We start from the raw sequence: 6,897 nt of genomic DNA, 5'->3' as shown, positions 1-6,897 counted from the left end.
GGCTAACCCTATTTAGTTAGGTAAGTTTTCTTCATACATTTTTTATCAATTTTCCAAAATTCAAAATTATTCTAGATTCAAATAATTCCTTGTAGTCAAGCAGCTCAGTCCACTTTTTCATCAGAATTCTGCAAAATGTGGTAAAAGCATCAAACTTGGTATATTAGCTCCTAGCACCATTCTAAGCAAAATAAGATATGGAGCCAACCTGAAAAAAAATCAACTTCCGGTTTTTTCCAAGATGGCGGACAAAATTGCAAAAATTCTAAATTAAATATCAAAGAAACCGTACAAAAGATGGTAAAACAATGAAACTTTATATATTATCTCTTTAGACCCTTCTTAACAAATAAAGATATGAAACCATTATGAAAAACTATCAACTTCCGTTTTTTTCCAAGATGGCGACCGAAATAACAAAAATGTTAAAACAAGTCAAAAGGAAGTTGCAATATATACCAAAAAATTATATCAGATAAGTACAATTGAAAGTAATATATATACAGTAGCTGTTATATGCAAGAATACGTTCATTCATCTTGTTTGTGTCGGTAAACCCTATACTCGCTGCAGTCCACCAGGCACAATCTCCACCACAATTGCCTAAAGCTGTATTCGGAAGGGCGGATTTGAAACCCTTGCATTGTCCTCGACAACCTTTCTTGCATCCACAGTGAACAAGCTCCTGTAGTGAAGGGGTTGCCTCTGCCAATATTGTCCAGAATGGGTTCTTACATGCCGTTGTATTGCTTCTTCCAACCATACAAGTCTGGGGATGGAAGAACAGGCTGTAAAAGCAAACACTGTATCCAAATCAATCCAGCTTGGTACACAGAACGTTTGGCATGTTGGAAAAGTGACTCTCGTTTTGGTGGTACAGACTCGATTGATCTACCTTTATGTACAAAGAGCACTTTTCTAGCTTCATTTACACTGTTTGATTCACTTATCCGATGGTACAAAAGAACAACATATCGCTCCAGCAATGGTAGAATTGAATCACGGCATATTGTCCTTGGTTGGTCTGCATCTGTCTAAAAGCAGCTAATACCTCGGGGAAAGTATTCCATGTATCCCATGCTGTTTCTTTCCTCGTCCTCCAAATGAAGATACAGTGTCGCAACCTGTAAATGCGTGGAATATTGGTAAAAGCCTATAAGGCTATATTCAAGAGAACCCAAAGATTGTGCAATATCATGAATATGAATGTAGCGGAAATGTTTCCCGGTTGCAAATGTTATCCATATCTCATCAGCTTCTGTGTCCTTAAATACAGATAAAGCGATCACAATTACGTCTGTATCCACAGTTTTAATGCTGATCTTTTTAAAACCATCCCTAAATGCATCTGCAACGTGAAGCATAACTCTCGTAACAGTTTCTTCGTGTTTGCACGGTTTTAGTTTTGACCTGTCTATGTGTGCCTGGTTTGAAATCACATTCTCTCTAACTGTACAGATAACTTTCTTTTCAGTATTTGCTGCTTTTGCCAACCTTTTTCGATAGAAACTGAAAGAGCTCCCTTTTATTCTCATCAACCCGTAGAAAGCAATTGCCAGTTCTTAGGGATATTTGTTTGAGCTTGAACTCGCCTTCAAATTCCCTTCCCTCTTTTTTCTCTGATTGCACTTTTGAGGCTGTTTTCTACATATGTGTCCCATACTACATCAACGCGTCCAACATCGCTATTTCGGTTTACTATGTAGGGAACAAACACTTTTACCGCATAAAAGAAATAGCATTGGTCCAACCTGACGCTTCCAGCCTTAAGCTTTCGCCAATAGTTTTTTAAAATGGCCATCTCGATATGAAGACCTCCAAACAAAATGAAGAGTTTATCTTCGCCGTAACCAGAAGAATCCGCCATCATGAGTCAAAATGGGACCATACGTCAGTGTGATAAGTCAGATCTATCAAGAAAATGTCTTGAGCCGTTAATATCTAAAACGATAGTTAACCCTCAAGTGAATGCAACAATAATTGACGGTGCAGCAGTAGTCAATATGCTCAAGCCTGGTGCAGCATATCATTTCATGTTTGCAGAAGTAGCAAATACTGAAAAGAACGTTATCTGTACAGTTGGATAGAATGCAAACACGAAGAAGCAGATACAGTCAGGGCTGGTTTAAAAAAGATCAGCATTAAAACTGTGGATACAGACGTAATTGTGATCGCTATATCTGTATTTAAGGACACAGAAGCTGATGAGATATGGATAGCATTTGCAACCGGGAAAAATTTCCGTTACATTCCTATTCATGATATTGCACAATCTTTGAGTCCTCTTGAATCCATGCTTTTACCAATATTCCACGCCTTTACAGGTTGTGACACTGTATCTTCATTTGGAGGACGAGGAAAGAAAACAGCATGGGATACATGGAATACGTTCCCCGAGGTATCAGCTGCTTTTAGACAGATGACAGACCAACCAAGTACAATATGCCGTGATTTAATTCTACCATTGCTGGAGCGATATGTTGTTCTTTTGTACCATCGGACAAGTGAATCCAACAGTGTAAATGAAGCTAGAAAAGTACTCTTTGCACATAAAGGTAGATCAATCGAGTCTGTACCACCAACACGAGAGGCACTTTACCAACATGCCAAACGTTCTGTGTACCAAATTGGATTGATTTGGATACAGTGTTTGCTTTTACAGCCTGTTCTTCCATCCCCAGACTTGTATGGTTGGAAGAAGCAAGACAACGGCATGTAAGAACCCGTTCTGGACAATATTGGCAGAGGCAACCTCTTCACTGCAGGTACTTGTTCACTGTGGATGCAAGAAAGGTTGTCGAGGACAATGCAAGGGTTTCAAATCCGCCCTTCCGAATACAGCTTTAGGCAAGAGTGGTGGAGATTGTGCCTGATAGACTGCAGAGTATAGGCCTTACCGACACAAACAAGATGAATGAACGTGTTATTGCATATAACAGCTACTGTATATATATTACTTTCAATTGTTCTCATCTGATATATTTTTTTTGTAAATATTGCAACGTCCTATTGACTTGTTTTATTTTTTTTGTTTGTTATTTCAGCCGCCATCTTGGAAAAACCGGAAGTTGATAGTTTTTCATATTGGTTTCATATCTTTATTTGTTAAGAAGGGTCTAAAGAGATAATATATAAAGTTTCATTGTTTTACCACCTTGTGTACGGTTTCTTTGATAGTTAGCTTAGAATTTTGGCAATTTTGTCCGCCATCTTGGAAAAAACCGGAAGTTGATTTTTTTCAGGTTGGCTCCATATCTTATTTTGCTTAGAATGGTATTAGGAGCTTATATACCAAGTTTTATGCTTTTATCACATTGTGCAGGGTTTTTCTGATATTTCCTGGACTATTGTTATTTTGTTATTGTTCTAAATTTAGGGATGTTTGCTTTTAATGTATGATGCGTAAATGATTGCTCTCTTTTAAATTTTTATTTATTCATCATAGAAATGTTATACACTACTAAGATTAAAATTATGAAACTGTAAAAATCATTTCATTGAACATAGAGTATGGACTTTTTATACGACCGCAAAAAATTTTTGCGGTCGTATATTGGTATGACGTTGGCGTCGTCGTCGTCGTCTGGCGTCGTCCGGCGTCGTCCGAAGACACATAGGTTTTCGCACTCTAACTTTAGTTTAAGTGAATGAATCTCTATGAAATTTTACCATAAGGTTCAATACCACAAAAGGAAGGTTGGGATTGATTTTGGGGGTTATGGTACCAACAGTTAAGGAATTAGGGGCCAAAAAGGGGTCAAAAATAAGCATTTTTGTAACTTCCAGACATAACTTGTGTGTTAGTGTATGAATCTCTCTGACATTGTACCACAAGGTTCCATATCACACAGGGAATGCTGGGATTGATTTTGGGGGTAATTGCCTCAAAATATTAGGAATTAGGGGCCAAAAAAGGGGCAAAAAACAAGCATTTTTCCAGTTGCATTACAATAACTTGTGTGTAAGTGTATGGATCTTTCTGAAATTGTACTACAAGGTTCCATATCACAAAGGGAAAGCTGGAATTGAGTTTGGGTGTAATTGCCCAAAACGTTTAGGAATAAGGGGCTAAAAAGGGTCCAAAAATAAGCATTTTTCTAGTTTCCAGACAATAACTTGTGTTCAAGTGTATGGATCTCTCTGAAATTGTACTGCAAGGTACCATACCACAAAGGGAAGGCTGGGATTGATTTTGGGGGTAATTGCCTAATCTAACCGTGTATTTAGATTCTTAATTTTTGGTCCTGTTTTCAAATTGGTCTACATTAAGGTCCAAAGGGTCCAAAATTAAACTTAGTTTGATTTTAACAAAAAATGAATTCTTGGGGTTCTTTGATATGCTGAATCTAAACATGTACTTATTTTTTTTATTATGGGCCCAGTATTCAAGTTGGTCCAAATCGGGGTCCAAAATTAAACTTTGTTTGATTTCAACAAAAATTGAATATAAGGGGTTCTTCGATATGCTGAATCTAACCATATATTTAGATTTTTGATATTTGGGCCCGGTTATCAAATTGGTTCACATTGAGGTTTAAAGGGTCCAAAATTGAACTTTATTTGATTTCATCAAAAATTGAATTCTTGGGGTTCTTTGATATGCTGAATCTAACCATGGATTTAGATTTTGGATATTGGAATACCACAAAGGGATGGTAAGAATTGTCTTTGGGAGTTATGGCTCAAACCGTTAAGGAATAAGGTGCAAAAAAGGGGGGAAAAGGGTTTCCAGGTTAATGGACAATTACTTAAGTACAAAACATAATTTAAAAGGCAGTGTAAGGTTGGTAATTGAAACTCATTTGAATATCTCACCTAAACTGCTTTTAAATTATGTATATTGGAAATTTGCCAAAAACTTTATTATTAATAAATTCCATTGGAAATTTGCCAAGTACTTTAGTTTAATGAATTTCATTGGAAATTTGCCAATATAAAATGTTGCTGATGGAGCTTTTTTGTTTATCTCACCTAAACTGCTTTTAAATTATGTATATTGGAAATTTGCCAAAAACTTTATTATTAATAAATTCCATTGGAAATTTGCCAATAACTTTAGTTTAATGAACTTCATTGGAAATTTGCCAAAAACTTTATTTTTAATAAATTTCATTGGAAATTTGCCAATAACTTTAATTTAATAAACTTCGGGTGGGGGGTGCAAAAAGGGGGGGGGGGGGTGTTTCCCCAATTTTTTGGGGTTCATATTTTTTTTCTTCAAAGTTTTTGTAATCTTCAATTGCACAGTATTGCGCAATAACAAGAAATATCCAATTGCACAGTATTGCGCAATTTCACAGTATTGGGCAATAGCAAGAAATCTTCAATTGCATAGTATTGCGCAAAAGCAAGAAATCTTTAATTGCACAGTATTGCGCAACAACACAGTATTGCGCAATAGCACAGTATTGCACAATAGCACAGTATTGCGCAATAGCAAGAAATCTTCAATTACACAGTATTGCGCAATAGCAAGAAATCTTCAATTGCACAGTATTGTGCAATAGCAAGAAATCTTCAATTGAAAATAATACAAATCTTTTAACCAATTTCAATGGGATTCATTTAAAGTCTTTAATTTTTGGGGGTTCTTACCTTGTATTACTTTTTTGGATATTGGGCCCCATTTTTAAATTGGTCTACATTGAGGTCAAAAGGGTCCAAAATTAAACTTTGTTTAATTTCATCAAAAACTGAATGATTGCAGCTGTATGATATGCTGAATCTTATTGTGTATTTAGATTTTTTATTTTGGGCCCTGTTTTCAAATTAGTCCATATTAAGGTTTGAAGGGTCCAAAATTAAACTTTTGATTGATTTCAACTAAAATTAAATTTTTTGGTGTTTTTTTATATGCTGAATCTAACCATGTTGTTAGATTTTGGATATCAGACCATTCTAGGTAAAATGAATGTCCCATTTCAAATTTTTAAGCTCTTTGACCACATTTATTTTGTGTCAGAAACCTATATTATGTCAAAAATTTGATCACAATCCAAATTCAGACAGTATCAAGCTTGATTATTGTGTCCAAACTTGCCCCAACTGGTCAAGGTTCGACCTCTGCGGTCGTATCAGGCTGCGCTCTGCGAAGCATTTTATCTAGGAAATGGTGTAGGAAATAAAAGTGAAAAAATATGTCAAAGAAAATTATGGAGGGAATAATTAGTTTTGTAAAATATTTTCTCGGAAGTAAATTACAATGTTGTAGTATAAAAAGCAGCAATTTGGTCTATCAATTCATGACACAAAAATTCCTACACACTTATTTTTTTAAAATGTCAGCAAAAATTCTTTGATTAAGGATCATCTTCTTAATGCTTTGCTTATGGAAATGTCAAAAAGTAGCACATCAAATTTAGGAGAAAAGTTGATATTGTGTGAAGCAAACATCCTTTATAGAGTTTGTATTGATTGTGAAGAAGCGTTTGTTTATGTGTAGTTAGAAGTCAGTAGTGTACCACACAAATTACCGTATGTATTTCATATAAAAATACATCTTGAGAAAAAAAGTTCTAAAGCTTTTTCCTGTCCTTTAAAATGAAATGATTTCCATTGATACAGAAATATCTGCAGTTTCTTACAGTAGTTTTGAAATATTTGTTAGAATATCATTTTCAAAGAAATCACTGTTTAATGACAAATAAGTTTTGCTAGAAAAAATATATAAGGGTATAGAGCATGTGTAGGATAAATTTCAATATTTTTATTAAAATGATTTCTTAGTTATGACACACCATAAATGTATTTCATCATTACCATAAGAAATGCAAAAGTTTAACAGTAAAAATTCTATGAAAAATGGACATGAGATAAGATTTTGACATTTTATTCAAAGTGGTTTTTTTTTACATAAAATATCAATATAATATGTAGTGTAATTTTTGAGGTATGAAA

General features: G+C 34.8%; 1 long non-coding RNA gene across 1 annotated transcript; it reads right to left on the bottom strand.

Moving 5' to 3' along the window:
* Positions 1 to 3,516: 3,516 nt before the first annotated feature.
* LOC127724623 (uncharacterized) lies at positions 3,517 to 5,117 on the bottom strand. The gene is made up of 2 exons (XR_007992611.1): positions 4,972 to 5,117; positions 3,517 to 4,815 (listed from the first exon to the last, which is right to left on the bottom strand). It is a non-coding gene; the product is annotated as an uncharacterized LOC127724623 (long non-coding RNA).
* Between the last annotated feature and the right edge of the window lie 1,780 nt (positions 5,118 to 6,897).

The sequence above is a fragment of the Mytilus californianus genome, unplaced genomic scaffold, assembly GCF_021869535.1.
Source record: "Mytilus californianus isolate M0D057914Y unplaced genomic scaffold, xbMytCali1.0.p SCAF_14, whole genome shotgun sequence".
NCBI classification, from domain to species: Eukaryota; Metazoa; Mollusca; class Bivalvia; order Mytilida; family Mytilidae; genus Mytilus; species Mytilus californianus.
Note: the sequence above shows the minus strand (reverse complement) of the source record. Positions and strands in the feature narration are given on the sequence as shown.